This window comes from Tamandua tetradactyla, chromosome 10 (assembly GCF_023851605.1).
Source record: "Tamandua tetradactyla isolate mTamTet1 chromosome 10, mTamTet1.pri, whole genome shotgun sequence".
Lineage (NCBI taxonomy): Eukaryota > Metazoa > Chordata > Mammalia > Pilosa > Myrmecophagidae > Tamandua > Tamandua tetradactyla.
In genome coordinates, this window is record NC_135336.1 from 95,363,600 (window position 1) to 95,376,954 (window position 13,355).

General features: G+C 42.2%; 1 long non-coding RNA gene across 2 annotated transcripts in view; it reads right to left on the bottom strand.

Moving 5' to 3' along the window:
• Positions 1 to 7,136: 7,136 nt before the first annotated feature.
• Positions 7,137 to 13,355, bottom strand: part of LOC143648641 (uncharacterized) — a 123,396-nt gene continuing 117,177 nt past the window's right edge. The window contains exons 3-4 of one of the 2 annotated variants that reach the window (XR_013158687.1): positions 11,807 to 11,847; positions 7,137 to 10,076 (exon numbers count right to left, since the gene is read on the bottom strand). This is a non-coding gene — a long non-coding RNA (uncharacterized LOC143648641). Of the gene's footprint in view, positions 11,848 to 13,355 lie in introns of both variants that reach the window. The other variant, XR_013158686.1, reaches the window with a different exon arrangement.

Below are 13,355 nucleotides of genomic sequence, written 5' to 3' on the forward strand. Positions count from 1 at the left end.
TTAGTGCTGAGGCTGGAGATAACGCAGTTTCACACCACGTGCTGAGTCCCGCTTTCCCAATTTGTAGGGTTTTTTTTTTATTGCTAAAGTCTTTTGTGTTTTATCAGACACGTTTTATCATCCTTGTCCAAATGCCCTTTGTCAAAGTCAACCTTTGAAGTTCTTTTGCCTATACATCTAATATGACCAATGGTTCAGATATGTAAAAGGCTTATCTTATAATTCTAAAGAAAGAGGAACAGGGAGACCTATCTTGATGCTATAATATATCTTCTTGGGGCTGGTGCGTGTGTGTGTGTGTGTGTGTGTGTGTGTGTGTGTACGCGTGCACGGGTGTGCTGAGAGTGGGTGCAAAATCCTGCTGTTTATCCTAAGGGTATTAGGCAACAAATTACTCTCTGTTAAATTTAAAGTAAATATTTTATGCTTTTTGTTTTGGGACAAATTAAACTTGAATTCTAGGACAAAAACATGAAGTGCCAATTTGTCTTGGATTGTGCAACTGGAGACTGCGGGTGAGGCTGATGCAGGGAATCCGATTCACAGGGCTCCCTGTGTAGACAGCAATGCCAGGCTGAATCTGAATTCTCCCCTGGAGCAGTCTGTGGGCATCAAGGGCCTTAAGAAGCCTCTTGCTTTGCTCACATCTTGACACAGTGATCTCTGGATTGGGGTATCCATCCTTGCAGAAGGAATTCATGCTTGCTCATATTAAAATATATCTCCTTAATGTGGAAAACATATGGAGTCCATTTGGGTCACATCAGAACATTCATAAGTTCATCCCTCTCTTTTTATTTCTTTGCATGGCAGGCAATTTCAGGTTAAACACAAACCCCACCATGGTGAAAATAAAACAGACAAGAAAAGAAAGGTGCTGGGGATAGATGCAAAAAGTGGCGCCCCTCTCTTCTCTGGGCACAACGACAAATTCTTCCTGGGGTTCACATACTGCCACAGACACAGGGGCTGCTGCAGTCCCATAGAGACCACATAGGGTTCCTTAAAATTATATAAGGTTATCCTATTTTCGATGACCTGAGTGTCTCCAAAGCGTAGTGAGTCTGCAGCCAAGAGGTCTCACCTTGGGAGAATTCTACTAGTCTCTGGCTTAAGCAGCACCTTGCTCCCAAGGAGAGGAGATGAGCTTAATCCATTGCCAGAAAGTTCGGAGGCGCCAATACATCCTTTACAAGATTAGAACCCAATCTTTAGGGTTCCCATTCTTCTTGCCAATTTTCCCCTAGTCACATCACTTCTCTCTCTCTCTCTCTCTCTCTCTCTCTCTCTCTCTCTCTCTCTCTTTAAAAAAATATTACCTGGCTAGGTTGTGAATGGACCTACCTGGCAGTGTTTCAGTGGGTAAAGTATAGTCAGACTGGCTTTTCCAACAAAGTGATGCATTCAGTTTTAAACAAATTAGGATTTGCATCCACTAACTCTGAAATAGGCTGGCACAAACCAGCCTGAATGCTTTCCATATTCACGGTTCTGCTCCCCTTGGGTTGAAACGCTGGACAAAACCCGCTTGGCACATCATAGAGTCCAGATGCTGCCCTCTGCAGGGGTGCACCCTCACCACGGCCAGCACCATGCAGTACAGGTGGGCTTGTCAGTGGGTTACGGGCCAGTTAGATCTGTCATTGCGTATGCCGATGTTGCAGTTAAATATTGCATAATATTTCGATATAAGGCTGGTGAAGAAAGCATGGAGAGCTTTTGTGACCTTGACAGAGAATAGTAGGGGCTGTCACTTGGGAGAGGAGGCTGCATCCCAGAGGTTGTACAGGACCCCAGGGACAAAAAATAGGTGCTTAATAAATGTTTGCTGAATGACGATTGGTAGAAATCATATTTATGGGGAAAATGTAGGGGATAAAGGTGACATTAGCAGTAACAACAGCCAGTTTCTCTCCGACCCAGGAACAGATGCCTGGTGCAAAGGAATCTTATTCTTGATCATTCATGCGGGGCATGGAGAGATGGGGACATTTGCCTAGGTGATATAGGTGACACAGCCACATTTGGGCCAGGTGTACCAGCTACAGAGCCATGCTCGGATGGAGGGGCAGGCTGCAGTATGCTCAGTGTGGAGTCCATGGTGGAGAAAAAGGGAAGTGTCCCCTCCAGCTGGGCCCACAATGCAGCTGCTGTCTCCTCCCCACACTGGGGGCGGCCCCCTGGGCCTTCCCCCCTGCTTCTGCCCATGCCCTACTGCTGCCAAGTAGCCAAAGAGACCAGAGTGAATCAGATCATGTTCCCCTTCTGCCCAAAATGTCTGGGGTTTCTTAGCAGCATTCTGGATCCTCAGTAAACTGGCCCAACCCATCCCCTGACCTCACACAGGCCCACGTTCCCTCAGCTCATTCTGCCACGGTCGCACTGGCCTCCATTCTCTCCCTCAGATATGCCAGGGTCTTCCTACCACAGGGCCTTTTCACATGCTTTCCCTCTGCTTGGACTGCATTCGCCCTCCCCCCTTCCCTCTGCCACCCAGTTTTTCCCTTGGCTGCTCAAACGTCTTCTGCGAAAGTAATGGCTAAGGTAACCCAGCTCCCTGCCCCTGCCCCATCACTTGCATCATATCACCCACACTGATTTACTTTCTCCATTGCCTTTGTCTTATTTGATTTCTGTGCTTACTTATTTATTTTCTGTCTCCATTGTCCCACTGATAGGTGGAGTGGGCTCAGTGAGGGAGAGACTTTGTCTGGTTCACTGTTATAGAACCTCCACCATGAAGAAAAGAGCTTGGCACTGAGTAGACTATATATATACAATATATGAATGAGTGAATGAATGAATAACAATGCATTGTAGCTTCCATCTTGTCTTTAGCCAGTTGGTGACCCAAGGCAGCCCAGTGGCCCAGAGCTTAGAGTGAAGGGCATGGATTGAGAGTCCTGGGATAACTGTGCTTCCAGGTGTTAACTGCTTTTTTATTGCTGGGTCCCAGAACATCGAGAAGCAGGGACAACCTTTTCTAGCTTTCCTCCCTGCTTTGCTATTGCAAAAATAGTTACACTATTTTGGAGGACCTTGAGAGCTCTAAATGTTGAAAAGGTCAAAAGAAAGCACTTCCAACCATCTCTAAGCTTCAGCACATGATAACCACAATGGGCCAGCTCCCCCATCCCTGTACATTGTTCTGCTGATGCTTTGGTTAGGCCAATGTGTGGCTTTTCTCATTCAGATATGCAAGCCCTTCTGGCAAAATCAAAACCAAAGAGTAGCAGCAAGAAAAACTGACCTGTGTTGCCCTCTAGATCCCATTGTCCCGGCTTGTACCCCCTCATTTTATAATACCAGATTGCTGTTTCCATTGGTTCCCTAGTTTTAAGGGTGAGAAAAGTTGGGGTGGGAAGGGGTTCTCTCTGCCTTTGGGAAATGCAAGTATGATGCTTATCTAAAACCCCATCTTCATCTTACAACTATCTTCAGATAAAGGAAACGTATGGATGAGGAATAGACTGGCTGTAAGCTAAATGTTCTGAGCAATGAAAGCAGGAGATGAGAAGAGGCCCGCCCCTGGGCCTCCCGCCCGGGGTGGTGTCAGTTCATATGGTCTACTCTATCTCGAGCCAGGCATAGAAGTGGCAGGAGAAGGAGGGAGTGGTGGCCTTTCATGAGCTATTTTCTGGGATGAGTGGGTGGAGCGCAGAGAAAGAAAGAAACCCGTAGAATGGATGTAGGCTCTAATGCAAGGCTGCCTAACCACAAATGAACAAAGTCATGCAGACAGGGGTGGGTTTACTATAGCCACTGCCTAGAGAGATTGATGTACATTTTGGAAAACTGAGGGCAGGTGGTATCATCTTTGGGGACAGCATTTAGTAGCATCAATGGACAATAGCTTCTGCTGGGCACCAAGCCACTTAAGCCTTGTCACTTTCTCTCTTTTTTTTCCTTCAACCTTATATTATTTTCAACTGCTTTCAGCACAGAAGGCATATTTCACACCACCCTATGATGCAGGAGTTTAATTTGGGGTGGGGGGGTCTCCTTTGCATTGTGTTCTTTAATAATTCACATGGCAGCTTTGTAGGGATCCTCTTAACTCCTTCTTAAAAGTAATTAATTGATTTTCTGACATATCAGTTAACAATGTATTACACTGACAGAGTTGTGTTTTGGCTCTTGATTGGATTGGAGGGTTATATGGATTACATTCAGCCCCAGAGTTTAGTTTAGGAGATACTAAAAATATTCCTCTATAAAAGGAAAGGGTTTTTACATGGAGTGTTGTCTAAAAATCTAAACCATATGTCCTTTCCGGGTTTGTCAATTGGGTAAAATATAGTTGAGAATGTGTGTAGCTGTTCAGACTCTGAACATTGAAGAGGCACAAAATAATCTACTGTTACTTAATATGTTCAACAGTCTGGATTAAAAGTCGCTCAGGCTCTGCTCAGAGATTCTCTTTCGGTCAATGTCTTATAGGAGGAACTCCATCAAAAGGTGGTTTGCTCAGGATTATTGGGAGAAAGGAAATGCTGGCTCTCTGTCAAGAGCAGTCCTTGTCCTTTGGCAGGCAGGCTCTTCTTGTGGCCGAATTTGCAAGATCCATTCATTGATGCCCCATGAAGGGAGAATGGTACACAGGGAGATTCCCATCAACTGCAGACTTTATCAACGGGGACATTAAGACACAGACTAGTTCAGTGGCTTGTCCCTGGTCATGCAGTGAATCAGTGGAGCAATGAAAACAAAAACTTCCTGATATTTCCTGACTGCTACAGGAAAGCATGATGAACTTCTGTGATGAGGGTGGCATGTTAAGTAAGTGCCTGCCAGTAAATCAACAGGTATATTTGAACACCTACTGTGCCCATCATAGAAAGCTCTTTATAGTAAAATTTAAGGGGATCAATGTTTCTCCCCAGTCTTGATGCTTTCTGCCACGTATCAGGGTCTCCACCAAAATAACCCTCCTGGCCTCACTCTTCTGCCTAGTTGGCAGAGTATGGAGAAGGAAGTGTCAGCTCAGGGAACTCAGCACCCTTCTCCCTCCCTCTTCTTGAAGGCTAGAGCCTGCTGGAAGCACACGTGCTCTGTGTCATCGTGCAGTCTGTTTTGCAGACATAACATTGGTTCACCTGTGCCTGAGACAGGGGAGTGAGTTGATCTGATTTTGAAGTCCAGTATTAAGGTGGCCATTGTGGCTGCATATCTAAGAGCACACTGTAGTCTGCCTTTAAAGAGGAACACAGCTGGCATTTTGACCTGCACATGACTCACTCCTTTTTGTCTATCTCTTAATTTATTCAGAACTCAGAAAGACTGTGACTTGGTGGATGTTCTTCAGTCTTCAACATCCACAAACAGATCCGAGCATAATGCCAGGAGATGTGGTGATGGGAGAGCACGCCTACTTGAACTTGACCTAGTGAGTTGACGTCATGCTTCCTAGCTGCATTACTGACTTTAGGCTGATCGTTCAATCTCATTTTCCTGGAGTATGCAACAGGGGATAACGATTTCTCCCTTAGAGTATTGCTATGAGGATTGAATGAAATATTTTATGTGACAACTCTTAGTCCATGGTTAACCTAGCAATTGCCCAATGAATAGGACTTTAATGGTTTCCTGTTAAAAAGTACCAGAAGAAAGAAAGATGCAAGTACTTAAAAACCTTAAAACATTTCCATTTGAGCTGTTTTATATTTTAATAACTCGAGGATATTGTAAGTTCTGAGACTTATAAGGAAGAAAATTTTAAGGAAGAATTGAAGAGCACATGGAAAGAAGGGAGCACAGCATTTAAAAAGAAGAAGGGGTGAACGAAACACCTCTGAGATAAAGACAAATTCATCACTGATCTGGCCCTGCAGAGAATGGTACTTGACACTTCCTTGGAAATTATTGGAGTTACTATTCTTTCCTGCTTGCTTAGTGCCAACAACCGGCATGCACACTTGTGTTCATTATTCTTGCTTCAACTACATGGAAGGGTTGTTGTGGTGATCCTTAAAGAGAACATTTTAAAATCATGTGAAGAAGCATGGCATGCAAATGTCAATGGCCTTATTAATATTCATGTGGCTCTCTATTACCATGTTTTTGTTTCTTGCAAAATAGAAGGTGTTGTCAGAGTAGAGGAAAAAGTGCAAGAGATCAATAACCTTTGGGTGACTCATTGCAAAATTACATTCAAATTTTACAACTTGCAAATTCCATTTTCTAGGTTGGTGTTATTGTATTGACACAGAGAACAAATGTTAACATTATAAAAATATTATACAAAAATCTAAAGGGTTTAAAGTATTTAATATCAACCTTCTCTTCACAGTCTTACTATGGAAGGGGAAATCTTTTATGAGTGATAGAGGTTGTCTTCTTAATTCTTTGAAAATATGATAACAAGAGATTCAGGTCAGACTGAATAATGCATATTCTGAAAGTTATTAAGTTTAAGAATAGGAGAGTTTTTTGGGGGGAAGGTAGAGAAATGAATTATTTAGCATGGTTTTAGAAATGGAAGAAAGTCTCAAGATTTAGCTGAAGTCACTGACTGATTTTCTGACACAACAAGTGAAATGAAATTCAAGTAGCTCATTGGTGTGTGTGTCAGAAACACAATCCCCTGTTAAATACCAAGCTATATTACAGTTAATAGAAGCTTGTGTTACAGAGGTGGGGGTGATAATCTCTGCTATCTTAATACATCATATAAAGTTCTTGAAGAAAACCATAAAAACATGAATTCCTATTAAATTAATAAAACGCAAGCCCTTCCCATGTGCAAAATCCCATCCTGGGCATTACAGGAGTACATCTGATGAAAGCATGGCTCCAACTCTTGCCAAATGCACGGTCTAATGAGGGAGGCAAAGTAGTCACTAAATAATGACAATCCAATATAGGATGTAATCAGTGTGATAATGGAGATAGAAGCCAAATTTTAAGGGGTTAGAGGAAAGTGGGTCAACAAATTCCAACAGGAAGACATTGGGGGTAGGGATCGAGGAGGAGACAGTGGGTGAATTGAGTCTGGAAGGGGTATAGGTTTCCACAGGTAAAAATGGGAAGGGAATTCTGACAACACATGGCATGAACAAAGTCAAGGAAAAGTACAGGGATGTCAATACAGGGGATGGCATATATAAGATGAAGCTATGGCACACAGTGGCATGGAGAAGAGAAGGTCCAGGTAAGGCAAATGGTACAAAGGGAGGCCAGCTCTAGTAACAAGTAGCATTTACTGAGCACTTATTGTGGGATCTTCAGCTCTGAATCACCCCTTTATATGTGTCTCCTTATTGAATGCTGATAACAATCCTTTGAGAAAGGCTCTGTGATTGTTCTAATTCTATAAATAAAATAATGGGTTTATAGAGGGTCTGTAATACCCAAGGCCACCCAGCTAAAAAGTGGCAGAGCCATGATTTAGACTCAAGACTGTTGACCCCAAAGCCCCTGCTCTTAACCCATGCTATCCTCTGTGTAGTAGAAGCCCTTCAATTCTATAACTCAGGGGCAAGTGGGCATCACAGAAGGAAGCAGAAAAACCTTAGCACAGTTATGCTTCAGGAAGACCATCTGGGACCAGTGGGTTCGAGTGGGTAACCCACAGATCAGTTAGGAGTTATGGCCATCATCATGGTCAGGGGGCTGGGGCAGCCAAGGAAAGAGGAAAAGATGGGTAATATGGGCAGTGTGGAGGAGAAGACTCAGAGCTTTGGAACTGGATGCTGGGAGCACAGGCAGGGTACAGGTAAAGATGTCTGGGTTTTGGCTTGGGTGACTAGGAAATGTAAGCAAGCAAATATTATGAACCACCAGATGGCTTTCAACTGAACTAAAAGAACTAGAGTAATATACTAGAATTCTACATTTGATTTCTGAATGCATGGATATTTGATCAATCCAAGACAAGTTGGGACAGATTTGTCATACTAAATCAAATCAGGATTCTCCTGCTTGTTGAGAAGCTTAATGAAATGATGGCAACCCTTGATATATCTCTCTTTCTGGGCAGAAATATATCAAAGATAGACAGAATGATGAGTAGATGTGTAGAGAAAATGAGAGTGTTAGGAATGTTTAGATCTCATATGAGTGCTGAATGAAGGAGGAACTTGGTATGCATGAAAAGCAAGCCAATTTTCATTACTGGAGCTTGGGAACAGTTCTTAAGATGGCTCAACCGGACCCCAGACACATAAGCAGAAGAATAAGAGATGGTTATAAAGTCTTTGGCTTTTACCCAAATTATAATGTTATGTTAAGTTCAGGCTGATGTGGCAAATCACTGTGTAATAATCTGAGGTCCTCCCTTGGGGATGCTCAGGAGATGGGAGATGTGGTGGTATGACGACACCTCTCACCTTGAAAACCTCTGGGGAAGGACTTCTCAATATAGGTTTATGACAATTGTTCTCTGGCCTATGAGCCAAAAAGCTCCAGCTCATCATCAGCTTTGGCAGATCAACAATTGCACTCAGTGAAACAGTTATTACCAGTTGTAAACGGACAAATGGAAAGATCTAGATTTGTGAGATTATTTAGAAAGTTTACTTAAAAAAAGTTACATGTCTCTATGGATAGCCTTGATTTTATTCTTTGTTGAAAAGGACTATAACGGCTTTATAATCATGGCAGCTGTGAATATACACATGAAATAAGACGTGAAATTGCAATAGAGTATGTTGAGATAGGCCAAAATGTACTATATGCCAGATGCTATTGTAATCAGTCAATTTATTACATATTAGCAATATGTATCAATTCTTGTCACTTTCACAGTGAGGCTATGAGGTAGATATTATTATTTTCTACATTTCGTAGATGAGGAAAATGAGGCACAGAGCTGTTAATTAACTTGCTTAAGGTCACACAATGGCAGGGCTGGGATTTGAACCCAGAGAGATTGGCTCCAACGCTCATGCTCCTGACCAGTCTCTTCAACTGCCTCCTTTGATATCAAACATGATCCTTTGCACAATTTTCAAGAGCAGTCTTGGAGAAGTGATGACCGCAGAGAGTAGGGACCTTTGACCTAGTCACCCATGAGAACCTAGAAAAATATGCTCGTTTGAAACTGCATTTTATACCTGAGCACTGCTGTTGAAGATTAGCTAATGGGCCCTCCCAAGTCTTTGGACTTCTTGACTGGCCGTTACTTTTGCATGAAAAGCCCATCACAGCACCTGATTTCCACCAGACCCTATTGGGCCGGCTTTTAACTGCAGAGAGGCTGGGGGTCTCCACTCCCTCCCTAGTGGATTGCTCTCTACACACATCTGGCACATACCCAGTGTAGCCTTACTCTTCCGGGGAAAAAAATGAGTTCCTAAATTAGCATGGAGATAAAAATACTTCCTTCTTCAATTGGGTGGTCTCCTTATAGAACTGAAACAAAATTAGATCCAGGAAGTGGCAGGTATTTTGGAAACTGATGCTTGATAATTAAATATTATTAGATTCAGGTTTTTGACTGAAAAAAGCTTTGTGGAACTTTAGAAAAGACTTTCAGATGAACCTGTTTAGTTGGGAATCAAGTTGTGTAGGGAACTTATGCGTTCTGCATGAGTGTTAAATTTCTGAAACAAATTTGTGAAGTAGACTTAGGCATTCATTCACTAATTCCTTCAATCATGCAACACATAGTTATAAGGCGAGGGCTCCTTGGTAGACACTATTTGAGGTGCTTAAAGTAGAACAGTGAACAGTATAGCCAAAAACCTTTTCTTCTGTGTGGGTGACATTTTAGGCTCAAATGGAGAAGTTGGAATAAATTCAAGTTCCATTTTTAAGGTGTGGACATAGCAAAATGACAACTGTCAAAGAGAAAACCTTTCTTCATCTTGCCTTCACACTATTTTACCAATCTTGGAATTGCCCAAGTAATTTCCCCAAGCATTTAGCTTAACATCGAAACACAGGTTATGGCCTCTTCTCCCCCCTTTTAAAAACAGTTTCTTTATGTGTTTTCTTATTTTGCAAACTAAAAGTCTCCCTATTTCCCTAGGCTTTCCTTTTCCCTGAGGGCAAATTATGGCCATGCCACTTGATGGTGAATCTCTCCAGTTTCTGGCCAAACAGACCAAGCAAATGCTTGAGGTTCCTGGCACCACCTATTAGGAGACACTTTCAATTAGAAACACGCCAAGAAAAATTTTAAAAAAAGAAACATACCAAGATATGTACATATTTGCAGACCAAATTGAATGGTCAGTAAAAAACTTATAGTAACATTTTCCCTTTGTGCCTTTTATTTAAGCTGTACATAATTACATTTTCTGAGAACCTCTGAAAATATCTTTCAGTATGACTCTCCTGAGAAGTCTTAACTCCTGGGAGATGGTTGAAACACTCTCAGTGTTCTCACCTCAAGGCCAGAGAGAAGAATCTGTTTTTTTATTTTATCCCTAACCCTCTGGTGATGCCACTGCTTGAATTACTTGGAGTAGTTATGTACATGACCACATAAGTAAATTGCACATATTAAAAAAGTTCTTTTGGATAAATTCAGGGAGCTACATAAACACTTACTCATTCTATTGACAGGAACAGATTTTAAAATGTGACAATTACAATCAAATGCCTTTGTAAACGTGTGGGAGGATGAGCGTATCTTAATTAACTTTTCTTCAATACCTTCTTACCTGTAGATTCGCTTATTCAACAGGCATTTGAACACTTAGTACACTGTTCAGTGTACTAAGAGCTATACCAGATCTCAGGGATTTTGATAAGCACCAGGTATGGTTCCTGCTTTTTTTATAGGTGTCTTTAACAGAGGGGACACTTCTCCAAGGGAGTGTTTATAGGCTGGTTGGTGTTCTCCATGCTGTAAGTGAGGCATATGTGGATTATAAAGGAAGAGAGAGCAGGGGTGCTTCACCTTTCCTGAATTCATTGAGGAAGATTTTCTACTAGAACTAAAGGGGAAACATGTATGATGTGCCTTCCCTGGGTAGGTATTTAACATTAGACAGTATATATTTTGTGTAATTTTTCTTAATAGTCTTATGAGGTGGGTGCTTTTTTGTTTCTACATCAGAGATAAATTATTGAGGTTTGGAGAGATTGAGTAATTTGCCCAAGGTTGCACAACTAGAAAGAAGCAGATCAATTTAGAGTTGTTCCTGGCTCTGTTTTCGGGGTGTTCCATAAAGGAATTGACAAGGTAAGGGAGAGGAGGGGTGAAGGGCATTCCAGAAAGAGCAAACAGGGGCTGGTCATAAGGACTCATGAGGGAGCAAGTTTGGATCACTGTAAGGCACCCTCTCTAGGTGGCTTAAAATTATGGCTGCCACAGCTCCCTGCTGGAAGGCCTTGTTTCTGCTTCTCTTCCCCATTGTCCTTCTGAGCAGGCTGACACCAGTGGCATCTGGAGATACTGGACACTAAAAAAGAGGGTTCCCTTTTTTTAATTTTCTCCCAGTCTAGGACCTTGCAGCTTGGCAAGCTTCTGGCATAAACAGATGGAAAATATCAAAATCATTATTTACTGAATAAGTATTTAACTTCCATTGATTGAGTGTTTATCCATAAGTCAGGCAGCCTTCTAAGCATTTACATGTATTAACATTAAAATCCTTATAACAAGCCTTAAACGTAGATTCTGCAATCATTCTATTTTATGGAGGTGAAATGTGAAGCTCAGGGTACATAAATGATTTGTATCTGGTGACACAGTTAGGAATTGGCATGGCCTTGAATTTGAAGTATATGTAGGCCCAAAGAACTGCAGATGGACATTGCTTATGTTCTCTACGGGTGTCAGACACAATAAGGTCAACTTTTTCTCCTTGGCATGATACAGTGAGGTTCTTGGGAACCCTCTTCTGGGACTGCTTACCCCTGGCCGTTAGGAGAGGTGGTTGAACAGCTCATTGTGCCCTGAAAGAAAAGTAAAGACTATGAGGCATCCTGGGGCTTTTGATTTCCTTTCATCTTGTGCAACAGTAAAAAGAAAATGCTTATATTTAAATTGTGTTCTTTGAGAGGTGGACTGTCACTGTCAGTTAGCTTTGTGGTTTCTATTTGTTTCCATATCACGACTGAGTGGGGATGAGCAGGGTCCTAATTGCCCTGGGTGACAGTTATATACATTGTGGGTGGTGATGTCATGAAAATCGGTGGCATATTTCTAAAGAGTCAGACTTTCATCTCAAGTGAAACTTTAATTTTAGTTGTTACTAAAAAAAAAAAAAACCAAACCAGCAAACCCAAACCCCACAACCCAGTTGTTAACTTTAGAAAAACTAGATGTCCCACGGGATTCAAAGTACTCATGATCATTGTGGCTGACCTCCAATGCCTCCTGCTTTCTTTATATTTTCCATTTATATGAATAGCAACTCAGTCACCCGAGTGAGAAATCTTGATCTTTCTTTCCCTACATTGCAGTTCTGTCACTTTCACCTCCTCCTCTTCCATTTCTCATGTTCTTTTCCTCCCCCACTGCCATTGTTACTTTTCCACCCATGCTACCTCTAGAGTATACTGAGTACATTCACCAAACTGGGCTGTGGGTCCCATCTTTCCATCTTCCATGCTGCTGCTGAGCCATGTTTCTCGTACTCAAATCTGAACATATATCTGAGGCCCTTCTACAATCCCCACTGGTTGTGGTCCTGCACTTTGGTATTTTTGGCCTGTCCGCTGCCTTTCCCCTCTTGAATTGAATGCTCTCCTTGTGCTGACTACTTTGTGGTTTCCCAACAGGTCAGGCCATTTAATAAGTCAAGGTCTTCACTCACACGATGATCCCATATGACATGCCAAGCCCTTGTCCTCTTGATGGCTTATCTCTCTTCCCACTAGCTTGATTGACAGCCCACATTCACATCCTGGCCCTTTGCTAGACCTCAACTTGGATCATCTCATTTCCTTTTCACAGGTAATTCATCTCAACTAAATTTCAGTAAACCTTTAGTGAATCCTTGCAATTGCTAGCTCTGTGCTATCTGTTGGAGATACAGAGATGAGTGAGACAATTCCTGCCTTTAAGACAAGCCCAGGCTAATAACCTATATATCTACAAAGGATAGTAGGGTTGCAGGACAGGTGGTGATTAATTCTCTTGGGAAGTCCAGACTTTCTAGAGTTTGTGATGCCAGGGTTGGGCTTGTTGACAGATAAAGAGGAACTGGTAGGTGGCTGTGGTAGTGGTGGTTGAGGTGGGTGGGGGGAGGGAGGTGAAGTGGAGACATTTCAGTTAGAAAAACCAACAGGTACCCAGGTGTGGTGATGCAAAAGGTGTTTGGGGAACTCCTGTGTGATTTATCATTGTCAATCCAGTTTCCTGGGACCTGAGACCAGAGTGGAAGGTGAGACTCAGACTAAGAAGTGTTTCATTTATTATACTAAAGAAGTTAAAATTTATCCTTTATCTTGGCTTGCCC